Here is a 15,410-nt window from a genome sequence, read left to right on the forward strand (position 1 = left end):
GGGGCAGAGATGATGGGGTGGCCTTTTGGAATGTAGGACTCAAGAGAGACCCTGTGTGTGTCTGCTGGCTCGTTCATTCTTCTCCTTTGCCCTGGAGAGAAAGAACATTCATGGCTTCCTCTACTGAAGCCAGGAGGAGAAAGGGACACAGAGGAGGCAGAGCTGAGTTACCTCAGTGGCTCCAGCGGAGGACAACCAAGGTCAGGCTGCAGTCAGCTGGGCCTCTGTCAAGAGCAGATCACTCCAAACGCAAGATCAATGCCCTGGGGGTGTGGTGGTTATGTGTTGGGCAGCGATCCACTTGGTCGGCAGTTGGAAACCACCAGCAGCTCCGAGGGACAAAGACGGGCTTTCTACTCTCATAAAGAGTTACAGCCTTGGAATCCCACAACAGCAGCTCTACCCTTTCTTATAAGGTTGGAATTGACTCGGGTAATAGAGAACTTTATATTAAAAACTAATTGTACGTTAAGAAAATATCCCAGCCCAGTCCAGTTCGAGCCCATAAGTCCGATATTAGCCCATATGTCCAATACCAATCTATAAATTCTTCTTCAGACTCATGCAACACATACAATGATGTTGAATGCAGGAAGATCACAGGCCAGTGGGTGGAAAGTCTTTTGGATCCAGTGGCGGTGGAAGAATCTCAGCAGTGGCAGGGGGTCTTCATGTGACTCCTCCAGCTTCAGGGCTCTGGTGTAGCACCTGATTGACAAGACTAGTCCCCACCCCTTTGCAAGGTGACACCAGATTATGTAACTACCACAATCAGCAAGCACTTCAAGTCCTCCTTGCTTTAAGCAAGTCAGGAGGTATCATCTGCACATCACAGGTTGTTAATTACGTTTTCTTCCAATCCTAATGTCACATTCTTCTTCATATGGTCCCTCTTCTTGGGTTATCTGCTCAGCCATACAGATTGAATAAGTATGGTGGAAGGATACAATCCTGATGCACATCTTTTCGGATTTAAAATCATGCAGTATTCCCTCCTTCTGTTTCAGTGACTGTCTTCAGTGACCGTCCATGTATAGGTTCTGCATGAGCACAATCAAGTGTTCTGGAATTTGCATTCTCCTCAATGTATCCATAGTTGGTTATGAGCCACACATTGACTGCCCTTGCACAGTAAGTAAAACACCAGTAAAAATCTTTCTAATATTCTCTGCTTTCAGCCAAGGTCCATTTGATGTCAGCAATGCTATGCCTTTTAATTTGTGGCAGCTCCATGTCGAGGTACTGCTGCAATTGTTGATGAATGAACCTCCACAAAACTTTACTTGCTTGTAATATAAAGGCTATTATACTGCTGCAACCATTCTTGAATTACCATAGCTTCTCACATAGCTTGTCCATGATGCCCTTATGGGGTGGGACAATTCAAAGAAAGTATATGGAGGGCGAATATGAAATTGGTCAGTTTTGCCATCCCGCTGGGTTTAAAATGAGCCATCCCAAGGGCAGAAAGGGGGGAATCTCAGTACCATCATGAAAAAAAAAAAAGAGCCAGGAGTGGAGCCTGTCCTATGGTCCTTAGATCCCCATGTGAACCCTCTTGGATCCAGGAGATGGAGACAGGGGAGCATGAGAAACAGTGGCAGCCACAGAGGTAGCAGAGCCCCAAGACCAGCAGGAGGCAGGCCAGTGGGCCTCTTGGACCACAGAGCACGACAGCTGACCACCTCGGGGCAGGGCCTTGCTACAGAGGGAGCGTGCCACTGAGTACAGAGAGGGGAGCTCAAAGAGCTTTGTCACACTTTCTTGAGCAGGGGCCAGTTGAGGGGTCAAGACTAGGGATAGGCGAGTCTCTGGGATGGCTGAGGGGAACTGTCCTAACCATGATCGATGCTGAATTGTACCTTGCTCCTTCCCTAGTAAAGCCCACCACTGTGCGGACTGTCTGTGAACTCTGTGTGGCAACGCCAGTGACTTATCACACCTAGCAGAGGAGAGAGGGCCCTGAGGGAGGGTTGGTGTGAGCTCTGGGACAAAGATTGGGGGCTGGAGGCAGGGCTGACCTCCACTGCTCTGGGCTGCTTCTGATGAGACTTCCCCTCCTTCCCCTTGGGAAGTCAGGGGTCAGGCACCCCCACCCCCACCCAGGCCATTTTTACAGGAATAACCCCCAATTTTTCTAAGTACGGATTTGCACTTCCTTGCCAGCACATCTCAATCTGTCATTCCCGAAGTATTTATTCCTGGGAAGTTCCCCGCCCGCCCCGTGAGACAAGCACAGTGATAGTCGTTGGCCTGCCAAGAACGTGGGTGTGTTGCCCAACTCTGTCAAACTGGCTGGGTGACGCGGTGACGTCCAGGAGGAGATCGTGTTTCAAGGACACGTGCTTGGGTGTGTACACCTATGGAAGGGTTCTGGACAGACAGTACAGAGAGCTGCATGATAAGTCAGAAAGGCTTCCCCGTGTTTCTTGGGCTCGGCTGTCTTTCTTTCATTGGTTAAGCAGACTGCCACGTATTAGAGAGTCCCCTGGGAAAGGGTCTCCAGCGTGAAAGCAGAAGACTGACCGTGAGCAAGTTTTTCACTCCAGCTCCGCCATCCCTTCCTCATCTAGGATGGCCACAAAACAAGACAAACTCAATGCTGACCCAGAGTGCCCCCCTGTGGGATTCCGAGACTCTCACTGTTCACAGGAGTAGAGAGCCCGGTCTTTCTCCCACGGAGCTGCTGGTGGTTTCGAACTGCTGACCATGTGAAACTATACCACCAGGGCTCACACAGGATGGCCACCCGGAGATCCACTACGAGTTCCAAACCAAAAACCAAAACCTCAAACTCACTGTCCAAGGGTCAATTCTGACTCATGACTCCAGCTCAAAATGCACAGCAGTGGAATCATTACCAACTTAGGGCAATGCTATAGAACAGGGTAGATCCGCTCCTGCGGGTTTCTGAGACTGTACGTCCTCCCCGGAGTAGGAAGCCTCGTCTTTCTCCTGCAGACCCTCTGTGCCTAAGGGCTCCCTGGGAGGTGGCCCCCATGAAAAGATGAGCCCTTCTTCCCCCCCTTTCAGCCTAGCCACTGCTTGGCTCTATGTTTCTGGCCAGTTTGCAAGGTGGATCCTGATTCAGGGACCTTATGTGCAGCTGTCTGTCTGTTTTGTTCCACTGTATGTAAAATAGGAGGGGGCTTTAAGAAGTTGTTTTTGTTTTTTTAATGGAATTAAAAGATAATGGAATTTTCCCATGAATTTTTGGAGACGCAGCATGATAGCCAAAGATTCCTGGAATTTGTGGCGTTAGCTATGATTCAAGCCAAGACATAAGTGAAGTCAAAATTAGGAATGAAAAATGTGAAACAAGGAATGTTTAGAATATGCAAGAACTAGGTTAAAAGTCAATGAGAAGAAGATGTGGTCGGCTTCGTCTACTGTGAAGATTACAGCCTTGGGAACCATCTGGGGAAGTTTTACTCCATCCTATAGGGTCACCAGGAGCCCAGCGTGATATTTGAAAGCAGTTAGGAGAAGGTAGATTATTTTATAAAATGATACAGTAACAATTACAGCCTAGACATTTGTGTGAAAAGAAAGCTCTAAAAATAGTATGTATATTGTGTCTGACATAAAACTGCTCAGAGACTAATTCCTGCTCTGTGGTTTTTTTGCTTCCTGCTCTGTAATTTATTCCCTAGATGGACAAGTTCCTTACCCTCTCTCAGCCTCAACTCTCTTTTCTGTAAAATGGAAATGAAAGGACTTCCCTCATCGAAACAGCATGAACATTAAATAGGATTGTGATAACACCGGAAATTCAATGAATACTCATTTTACCATTCTTGTTATTGCCCCACTCACTTCAGCTAAATAAATTCCAGATGGAGATAGAGATGCAAGAAATAAGGTCCTTAGAAGCACTAGAATTAAATACGGGTAAATATTTTTATAATCTGCTTCTGCACTACATGAAACCCAAAAGCAAAAAAAATAAAGACAGAGATTGCTATACTAGTTTCATACACAATTAATAATATTAGTGATAAAATGGGTCCAAACTAACAACAAACTAGGAACAATGGTTTCAATATATGTTAAAAAAAAGATACTGTGCAGTTGGCATAATATATATATATATCGTTTGGTAGGCCATAAGACAAAGACAACAATCCTGTAGAAAAACTGGCAAATGACATAATACGTAGCCATAAAAGGTAAAAAAGTAATAAATACAAAAAGAAAGAAAGACAAACTGCAGAATCACTAATAATTAAACAAATGGAAATCGACAGAGTACATATGCGCGTCTTTCTGCATGTGAGTGTCCTGTGGTGGCCCATTCACAAAGCTTAAAAAGGTCTTAAGACAAAGCACCTGCAAGTGTTTTCAAAATCGGCATCATCACTCAGTTCGGTATGGGTTCACCTGTATCCAGACAACTTTGTCCTACACATAACAAAGGGGTGTGCAGGTATGATTTAGATTTGATAAACTGAGGCAATATGAAAGTAATCAAAATGTCCTTTGACAGGAATTGGAAAATAGGATTACAGTGCACTGCCACAAAAAAGTACTGTTCAACTGGTTAAAATTGGTGAAGGAGCCGTGAGAGGAACACTGTATCTCATGTCATGTTTCTGTCTAGGACAGCACGCAAATGTCTGTCCTAGTTGGCTCTCATAAACAGCATCCTTACTGCAAACAGTAAGATGATTTGTGGAAACAGCTGCATACAGTGTTTCCCTGGTAGAAATGAAAACATCGGTATGGGTCAAGATACGGAACTCACTCTCAAGGCTATGAGAAATTCAAGCATGAGGATAGCAAACTCGTCTGGGCACACTGCCAGTATTTAGTAGATAAATAATAAAGCACTGCAGCCTGTCGAGGCGGCCGTTTTGTACGATCTCTGTGTCAGCCCTGTATTGTCTGTGTGTGTGTGGGTGTGTGTGTGTGTGTCCGTTTGGTTCAATGTTCATTCTCCCTGCTCAAGAAACCGCCGGCATCAAATTGGTATATGAGTTCGCACAGAAGAATGCCCAAATAAGTCAACAATAAAGTCTCAGAACAGAATCTGCACAAAAACATCCCCCTTCTGGAAGAGAAGTGCGGCAGCAGGCAGCTGTATTCCTCAGAGTCCCTTCAAGAGGCCCGTGAAGAGGAGCAGGACGTGGCTGTGTGTCTACTTGCCTCCATGAACAAGCGTCCCCTTCACCAAGAAATCAGAAGCACTTCAGGGGTCCTCGAACTTTTAAAACAGGGGGCCAGTTCACTGTCCCTCAGACCCATTGGAGGGCCGGACTATAGTTTTAAATAAACTACGAACAAATTTCTATGCACACTGCACATATCTTATTTTGAAGTAAACAAACAAATGGGCAAAAACACCTGGTGGGCCGGATAAATATCCTCAGAGGGCCGCATGTGGCCCGTGGACCGTAGTTTGAGGACCCCTGCACTAGATGATACCTGGCTACCATGACTAAATATTTTGATGAAACATTCCACTGACTGATCCTGACCAAAAGGGGGAGACATTCAGAACAGAATTCCAAATGATCACGGACCCTAGACTTCATGGAGCCATTAAGGCTGAATGAACCCCTGAAACTGTTGTCTTGAGAAGAATCTTTAAAATGTAAACAAACAATCCAGGAAATCTTCTAGAAACTAAATAGTAGTTTAGCAAAACTAGCAAAAAGAGCATTACACTCTTCTGAGAAGTATCTACAAGGAAATTCATTTTATTGAGCTTCAACTTATTGCACTTCACAGATATTGTGTGTGTGGCTTGATTTTTATAAATAGAAGACTTGTGGCAACCCTGAGTTGAGCAAGTCTATTGGTAGTTGGGTTGAGATAATTATAGATGACTTTTCCTAAGTTAGGAGCCCTGGTGGCTTAGTGGGTTATGCTTTGGGCTCTTAACCCAAGGTTAACAGTTCAAACCCATCAGACGTTCTGTGGGAGAAAGATTAAACTTTCTACTTCTGTCAGGATCACAGTGTCAAAAAACCCACAGGACACTTATAGTTTGTCCTATAGGGTCTCTATGGACCAGAAGTCATTCTACACTATATAACATCCCCAAATGAGGAGGCGTTTCTTTTAGATACACTGTGTCTAGTCTTGAACAATGGGCTCAAGAATAAGAACAGTTTTGAGGACGGTACAGGACCGGGCAGTGGTTCGTTCAGTTGTGCACAGGGTTGCTACAAGTCACAGCCAATTGATGGCACCCAACAGTCATCTTAATTGCATAGTGGGAATGATGCGATTTCACATTTGAACCATATAATCCAACAAAAGTTTTAAAAAATTGCTAGTGTTTTTTGTTTCAAACCTAGTCCAGGATTGCTCATAATAAAAGGTTGGTATGGTTTTAGGTCCCGGCTTAACCTTTGGCCCCAAGAGAGTACTCCACTGCCCTGGAGTCATACGCCTTTACTTAGCCAATAGCGTCAACTTTCTCCAGGAGTGGCTGGTGGATTAGAAATGCCAAGCTTGCCAGTAGCAATTCCATGGTTACCCAGCAGCCCCACTAGGGTGTATATCAATGGATTTCCAAATAGAGAAATGAGCCAATGTCCTGGGTAGAAAACCACACTGTCATCCTCCCTTAGGAAGACGGAGTGAACAGAGGGGTCCGCACACGTGATGTCCACACAGAGGACAGCGTGAGCGCGGATGTTGATGGACATACTCTCAAAAGCTGGCACATGCTGTATTCTCAAATAGTGTGCTTGCATTTCATCTTTTCCAGGACCTTTCTGTCTTAGATATTCCCAAGAGTTTGTTATTGTTGTTTGCCTTACATTTTTTCTATTTGCTAAACCACTTGCAGTAGAGGTTTTTCTTTCAGTTGACTTTAGATTTAATACTCAGACTCAATATATTTTATGCTACAGTCTCCATTTAAATCAACAACTTTAAATAATCCAGTTAGGCAATTGCCTCAATACTATTAGACCTAAGAGGTGCTACATTGTGTTCCCTCATTAACCATATCTCCTTAAATAAATATAGACATTCATAAGAAGGAAGAAAACAATCTATAATCTAGTTCTTCGGCATGTGGGTTAGGTCAGGTTCTCTAGAGAAACAAACCCAGTGATATACATATACGTATAAGAAAGAGTTTTATATCAAGAAATAATTAAATAGGAAGAAGGCATCCCAGCCCAGTCCAAATCAAGCCCACAGGTCTGATACTGGCCCATACGTCCCTCTTCAGACTCAGGTAGCCACATACAATGATGCAGAATGTAGGAAGATCACAGGCAGGTAGGTGCAGAATCGTGTGTACAAGAGGTCAGCGGAAACATGGCAGGGCACTGGCAGCTCTCAAGGTCAGTGCCAGAGTCCCAGCAAGGAGGAAGGTGAACAGTAGAGAGAGAGGGAGGCTCCCAGTTCCCACCTTTACTCCCCAAACCTAGTTATAAGAAAGGCACACCTCCGAAGAGGCACCGTCAGGTTGTGACTTGATTGACAGGTTCGATTCCAACCCTACACCTTTATACATTTTCAAGTAGACATAAAAATCATCAAACTGCCACAAAATGTAATAGTTAAAAAAAGATCATTTATAATTCCTGGCAATTATACTTATGCAAATATGAAATACTGTCATAAGCAATATCCTTTTAAATACCAGAGAACTCATTCATTCACTCACTCACTCACTCACTCACTCACTCACTCACTCACTGCCATCCCGTCAATGCTGAGTCATAGAGACCCCCGGTGGGTATCTGAGACTGTAACTATTTACAGGAGGAGAGAGCCCAGTCTTTCTCCCCAAGAAATGCTGGTCCAACCCTGCAGATCACAGCCCAACATGCAACCACCACACCACCAGGGGTCCATAAAAGAAGGTTATCATTCCAACGACCCAAACTTATATAAATCTACTGAGATAGTTAAAGTTTATTGTGCCAACCTGGCCGATAAACACATGTGGGGTTCATTGAAGGGCAGAGAGATAAATGGCTCAGTGAGCCTCGCCTTTCGAGTTCTTGGGTCTCTTGCTTTCTGATGGTTGGACCAGGGTACAGCTGCCTTAACCAATTCCCTGCTTCAGTTGGCAAGGCTCACTTCCTGCAAGACATCCCTGAGGAGAAGCCACATGGACCTACCCTGATGCAGCCCTGGGTGCTGGAGCAGCCGTGTGGAGACCCCTGCCAGCGCTGAGATGCTTACACACTCACTGACTCGGCTTTGCTCCTGCAGTCGGCACCATTGCGTGTGTTTTGTGAGATGGAGGAGGACAGCTAACCTATGATTCTTTTTGCTGATCCGTTGCCTGCTTACTCCCTCATCCATGCTCCTGCAAGGCCCAGCCATGGATAGAGCCTGATCAGGTTCATGATTGGACCTAAGGAATGTGAACAGAACCACTATTGATCCGTTCATCACTTGGAGGCACAGGCAGGCCAAGTAGCCCACCTCCAGTAAAAACCCCTAGACAGAGCTCGCCCAGTGGCACCTCACTCCAGTCCTCGTCTGCCTGCCACGTCCGGCACTTTCCTTTGCTTTCCCCTTGTCCCCACGGTCTGTGAGCCTATTCTTTGGTTTGAGAGACAAGAACCCTAGACACATCAGGGCACATGCAACAATAGCAACCCTGTGGGGCAGGGAGAGCTGCCCTGGTGGGTTTCCAAGACTATAACTCTCTGCCAAGTAAAAAGCCTTGTCTTTCTCCCAAGGAACAGCTGGTGAATTCAAACTGCTGACTTGGTGCTCAACAACTCAATAATCCAAAGGAAGCTATTTGCTAGGTACTCCTGCTAATGGCCACCACAAGGGGCGGCTGCCATAAGGACAAAGAGTTCTGTTTTGGAAGAAGGCCAGCCGGATGCTCCTTAGAGGCAAGGATGGCAAGGCTTCATCTTGCATACTTTGTGCATGTTGTCAGAAGAGATCAGTCCCTGGAGAAAGACATGATGCTTGGTAAAGGGGAAGGGCAGGGAAAAAGAAGCAGGCTCTCGAGGAGGTGGATCGACCCAGTGGCTGCAACAAGGGGCTAGGGCAGGGGAACGACGGCAGTGAGGACGGTGCAGGCCTGGGCACTGCTTCCCTCTCGTGTGCATCAGGTTGCTAAGGGTTGAAACCACTTCAGCAGCATCTAACACAGCACCACTACCAGTAAGGCGCTCAGCAAACCCAGAGAAAGAGGGTGTGATCAAGGGTAATGTAACCAAGAGGAATTACTGAAACCCAAATGAAGGCTAAACATGATAGTGGGACAAGAAGAAAGTAAAAGAAAATAGAGGAAAGAACTAGGAGGCAAAGAGCATCTATAGAGGTCCAAATAAAGGCATGTGTATTTGTAAATATATTTATATATGAGGATGAGGAAATAGACTTATGTGTATATATCTATAGATTTAGTATTAAGGTACAGACGGACACTGGGCCTCCACTCAAGTACTCCCTCAATGCAAGAATACTTTCTTCTATTAAACTGGCATTACATGATGCTCACCTTCCTGACAGAATTGCTGAAGACAAAGCGGGTACATAAGCAAATGTGGTGAAGAAAGCTGAAGGAGCCCGGCTATCAAAAGACATAGCGTCTAGTGTCTTACAGACTTGAAGGTAAACAAGCAGCCATCTAGCTCAGAAGCAACAAAGCCCACATGGAAGAAGCACACCAGCCTGTGTGATCATGAGGTGTTGAAGGGATGAGGTATCAGGCATCAAAGAACAAAAAAAATCATAGCATTGTCAATGAGGGGGAGTGCGGAGTGGGGACCCTAAGCCCATCTGTAGGCACTGGACATGCTCTTACGGAAGGGTCATGGGGAGGAGACAAGCCTGTCAGGGTGCAGTGTAGCAACGATAAAACAACTTTCCTCTAGTTTCTAAATGCTTCCTCTACCCCCTCTATGATGATCCCAATTCTACCTTACAAATCTGGCTAGACCACAGAATGTACACTGGTACAGATAGGAACCAGACACACAGGGAATCCAGGACAGATGATCCCTTCAGGACCAGTGGTGAGAGTGGTGATACTGGAGTGTGGGTTGGAAAAGGGGAACCGATTACAGGGATCTACATATAACCTCCTCCCTGGGGGATGGACAATAGAAAAGTTAGTGAAGGGAGACGTCAGACAGTGTAAGATATGACAAAATAATAATTTATAAATTATCAAGGGTTCATGAGGGAAGGGGGACTGGGGAAGGAGGGGGGGGAAATGCCAGGGGCTTACGTGGAGCAAATGTTTTGAGAATGATGAGGCTAACGAATGTACAAATGTGCTCTATACATTGATGTATGTATGGAGTGTGATAAGAGGTGTATGAGCTACCAATAAAATGATTTTTTAAAAAAAAGATAAACATAAACATAATCCCAGATAACACGTGCAGAACACTAACCCTCAGCCAGGAGCTCTGGTGACTGTTTCTTTAGTAATTTAATTCTTACACAAGGCCAATGAAAGGGAGTCTATTCTTATCGCTACATACCAATGAGGAACCGAGAGCTCAGAAGAGCTCACAGGAACTGATCCAAGTCGGCCTAATGAAGAAGCTCTCAAGTCAGAGCTTAAACTCAGGTCCGTCAAGGTACCAAACGCCAGAATGCCACACAGCGCATTGCATCCTCAGGTCTTGGGGCATCTACAGCCATGGATTCTTAAGGCATAACATAATGACCATTACAAACACAGGGAAATCTGAAGAAAAATTCCAGCAGGATTGGATTACACTTGACAAGCTGTTTAGAACGTTAACACGAAAGAGAAAATGTTCAAGAACTATCTCCAAAACTTGTTTTGGACAAATATATTCTGTGAGACATAACAACATACTGTAAAACTACCATCTTTAACCCAGCGTGTGGTTGGCAGAAGAGGAGACTGATAAAAAGATCAGCTAAACAGGATAGATTCTTTACACCCTGTCGACATGGGAGCTTAAGTCATGACAAAAACAAAATGCCCGATCTGGTGGGGAAAAAACTGCTGAACTGTGAAATCAATGGTGTGGAGCCAACTAGATACAGCGTTAGGAAAAAACATGAAGTTGTACCCTTACCTTTCCCTAAACCAAAAGTCTCTGGGAGTGTACAAAGCAAAATGCAAATGAATAAAATCACTGGGAGAAATAAGTTCTTTTCAAAAGAATGCTCAATTGAAAACGCCTCAATGGGTGAAAAGATTTGCAATATTGAATACACAAAATTCATATTTCTTCACTGTTAAAGATACACAAAACATTAAGTCTGAAATGATAAGAAATGTTTCTATCATCTAACCAATCTGTAAAAATTTCTGCAATAAATACAAATAAGAAAACAAACACAATAGAAAAAAAAGGGCAAAGGACATAAACAAGTAACTCACAGATGAAATGATTCATAAACGTAGAAATGGTAATTCCACAGTAGCCAAATATATGTACATTAAAATGTAATGCTGTATTTCACTAATAACCAGATTTAAAATTTTTAAAAATAAAAGTTAGCAGTTGTCATGAGGCCAGATGAAGGGAAATAGATTCTGACAGACTGATTTTACTATTTCAACTCATAGTGACCCGATATAGGGATCCTGAGACCTACTAGATCTTTGCTGGAGCAGACGCTCATCTGTCCCTGGTAGAAGAGCTGGTGGATTTGAACCACTGACCTTACGTTTAGCAGTTCAATGCCTGACTCACTACACCACAACCAGGGTTCCTAATGGAATATTCTTTGGACATGGTAGTGATAGTTTAAAAAAAAGGAAGGGCAAGAAGGCAAAGATTTATCTTGAAATAGCTTTGGGGGAAGAGATCCTAGCAGGGAAGAGTCTGGAATGTAGTTGAAGATAAGTAGATTTCAGAGACAGGAAAAGACCTTGGGGAGAGGCCAGAAAGGGCAATTGAGAGTGGTGTATTTATCAAGATGAAACCAGGCAAATTCTTTGACTATGCTTACTTCTTTTTTTTCCCCTTAGAACATTTTCTTCATTAAAAAAAAATCATTTTATTCAGGGCTCATACAACTCTTATCACAATCCATACATACATCAATTGTGTAAAGCACATTTGTACATTCATTGCCCTCATCATTCTCAAAACATTTGCTCTCCACTTAAGCCCCTGGCATCAGCTCATTTCCCCGCCCCCCCCCATGAACCCTTGATAATTTATAAATTATTATTTTGTCATATCTTACACTGTCTGACGTATTCCTTCACCCACTTTTCTTTTGTCCAGGGAGGGAGTTATATGAAGATCCTTGTGATTGGTTCCCCCTTTCTACCCCACCTTCTCTCCACCCTCCCGGTATCGCCACTCTCACCACTAGTCCTGGATTCTGTCCTAGACCTGTCCTGGAATCATCTGTCCTGGATTCCCTGTGTTTCCAGTTGCTATCTGTACCAGTGTACATCCTCTGGTCTAGCCAGATTTGTAAGGTAGAATTGGGATCACGATAGTAGGCGGGGAGGAAGCATTAAAGAACTAGAGGAAAGTTGTATGTTTTATCGTTGCTACACTGCACCCTGACTGGCTCATCTCCTCCCTGTGACCCTTCTGTAAGGAGATGGCCCGTTGCCTACGGATGGGCTTTGGGTCCCCAATCTGCACTCCCCCTCATTTACAATGATATGATTTTTTTGTTCTTTGATACCTGATACCTGATCCCTTCAACACCTCATGATCGCACAGGCTGGTGTGCTTCTTCCATGTGTACTTTGTTGTTTCTCAGCTAGATGGCCGCTTGTTTATCTTCAAGCCTTTAAGACCCTAGACACTATATCTTTTGATAGCCAGGCACCATCAGCTTTCTTCACCACCTTTGTTTATGTGCCCATTTGTTTTCAGCAATAGTGTAGGGAAGGTGAGCATCATGGAATGCCAGTTTAATAGAACAAAGTATTCTTGCATTGAGGGTGTACTTGAGTGGAAGCCCAATGTCCATTTGCTACCTTAATATTAAACCTATAAATATATGCACCTAGATCTATTTCCCCATCATATATAAATAAATTTACATATGCACATGCCTTTATTTAGACCTCTATCAATGCCCTTTGCCTCCTAGTTCTTTCCTCTATTTCCTTTCACTTTCCTCTTGTCCCACTATCATGCTCAGCCTTCATTTGGGTTTCAGTAATTTCACTCAGTTACATTGCCCTTGATCAAGCCCTACCAGGCCTCTTCCACTCTCCTCACCACTGATTTTGGATCACTTGTTGTTCCCTTGTCCCTGGGTTGGTTAACACCACTTCCTTTTCCCCACCTCTCCCTCTCCCATGTCTCCCCAGAACCATTGGTCCCGTTTTTTTCTCCTCCAGATTGTTTATCTAGCCTATCTTATCTAGAGAGATATCTGCAGATATCTACAGATATCAGCCTATCTGCAGAGATAATAATATGCACAAAAACAAGACAGAGCAAAACAAACCAATGACCAAAAAAGAAAAGCCTGTAAATAATTCAAGGTCTGTTTGTTGACTTTTAGGAGTGTTTTCTGGTCAAGTCTGATGGAGTGCTATGCCCTGGCCTCAAAGTCTACTTTTGGTACTCCCTCAGGAATTCCTTGCTCTGCTCTCCTTGCTGTTCTGCAGGAAGGAGCGAACAGAACTGTCCCTTTGGGTTTCTGAGCTTGTAAATTTGACAGTGCATGTCGTTACAGGAGCAGGCAGCCTCAGCTTCCTCCCACAGAGAAAGAAGAGCTAAAGTATATTTCTATTTCAAAATACCATGTAACCATTAGTTAAAAAAAAAAGAGAAGAAGAAGGATGTGCAGGCATCAGAAGATTTCTAAAACTTGGAAAATTAAAACAACAAGCAGCAGAGTATGTATCGTCAGATCTCATCTCTATACTAAAAACTATGCACGCAAAGACATTTTGCAAATGAAAGGAAGAGAAAAACACTTGGAGATGATATTTGCCAAACTTTCACCTTTCTGCTTCTGAGTTGTGTTAAAATTTGACATTTACCTTATTTCATATAGGATGGCGCATGAGTCCATTATGGTCCTATTTAAAACAGCAGTCGCTGGCTTGGACAGATAACCTGGAGTAGATAGAGGCCGAAGAACCAGCAGAACCTCAAACCAGGAAGGCAGGCAGCCTAGAAAGACAGAAAGCCGCCGGGGCAGCCCACTCCCTTTTCGTCACTACAAGGAAGTGTGCTCTCTGGATAGGCCACAGTATTGTTTGGGTTTGTCTTGTTTTGTTTATTTTTGTGCCCATCAAGGACTTTCTTCCCCAGGGACAGAGGTCCAACGCTCCCTGTTCCTGTAAGTGAGCAAAAGGGCAGTCACCAGTTTCCCTCTTCTGGAGTCAGCAACACTCAACCCCATTTCCCACAGGAAAACCACATCTCCACCAATTCGTCGGTCAAGACCAGTGAGTTTCCCTGACCAGCTTTTTTCTCCGGACAGGAGAGTGAGCAGAAACCGTGAAGGGCCATGCAACAGCTCAGGACACCCTGCAGCTGTCCCTCCCCACTTGCCTTGGGTTGAAGATGCTGGGAAGATGGAGCACCTGGGGAGACATGTCGTCAGTGGAACCTTCTCTGTCAATGCTGCCGGTGGTCCCCAAAACTGAGGCAAGGAAGCAGCACCAGGGCCAAGAGTAAGTCACAGAGGCAACTTCTGGCTGAGAAGGAGTTCTGCCCAGCCATGAGATGGGAGGTGGAGAGCTCTCTGACCCTGGAGGCATAGCAACAGTATGAATGCTACTGAAGCAGATGCCAAACTGGGCACTCATGAAGATTCTGAATAGGTAGCTGAATAGATGGTGGTCCAGTGGTGTGTGTTTTTCCAAAGCTCCAGAAGTGATTTTTGAGGCACAGCTAGGCTGAAGAAGTCCTGTCCACCATGATTGTTTGGGGCTGTTTCACCCCAAGAATCTGAGTCCCTTTGAAAGCAGCTCACAATAAAGAAGAGCTGGATGATAGCGCCACACCACCTCCAGGCCAACTCTATAAAGAGCCCTGGAGGTGGCAGGACAGCCTTGGTGGCACAGTGGCTGCCCATTGGGCTGCTCACCGAAAGGTCAGTAGTCTTAAAAAGGAACCTCAGCAGCGCTGCAGGAGAAAGAGTTTACTTCTGCGAAGAGTTACCGTCTCGGAAACCCACATGGGTACTTCTACCTAGTCCTGTAGAGTTGCTTTGAGTCGGCATTGACTTGGTGGCAATGAGTTTGGGGGGGCCACCCCAACAAGTTACTTTAACTTTCTTTCTTTCTTTTTAAAAAAGTTTTCTTGGCTGTGATCCTGGCAGGAATATATATATGGCCAGGCCTTTCTTTCGTGGTGCTGGTCGGGTTTGAACCCCAGTCCTTGAGGTTAAAGGGAACGTGCTTAACCACTGAGTCACCAGGACTCTTTAAGATTTCAATAACAAGGTTAAAACAGAATTTTAAAAGCCTTGCCCACTCCTAAAACACATCACCAGCCCCTCCAGGTATCACTCAAATAAATGATGGTGGGACAGAGAGTGTTTCC

The 15,410-nt window shown here is 44.6% G+C and overlaps 1 protein-coding gene across 2 annotated transcripts in view; it reads right to left on the minus strand.

The window, feature by feature from the left end:
• The window catches only part of OSMR (oncostatin M receptor), an 82,645-nt gene extending 68,678 nt beyond the window's left edge, over positions 1-13,967 (minus strand). For both annotated transcript variants that reach the window (XM_045285391.1, XM_045285389.1), the window contains exon 1: positions 13,898-13,967. The gene's annotated coding sequence lies outside the window, so the exon portion shown is untranslated. The remainder of the gene's footprint in view (positions 1-13,897) is intronic.
• Between the last annotated feature and the right edge of the window lie 1,443 nt (positions 13,968-15,410).

The sequence above is a fragment of the Echinops telfairi genome, unplaced genomic scaffold, assembly GCF_000313985.2.
Source record: "Echinops telfairi isolate 266 unplaced genomic scaffold, ASM31398v2 ScPeMD7_7469;HRSCAF=8507_1, whole genome shotgun sequence".
NCBI classification, from domain to species: Eukaryota; Metazoa; Chordata; class Mammalia; order Afrosoricida; family Tenrecidae; genus Echinops; species Echinops telfairi.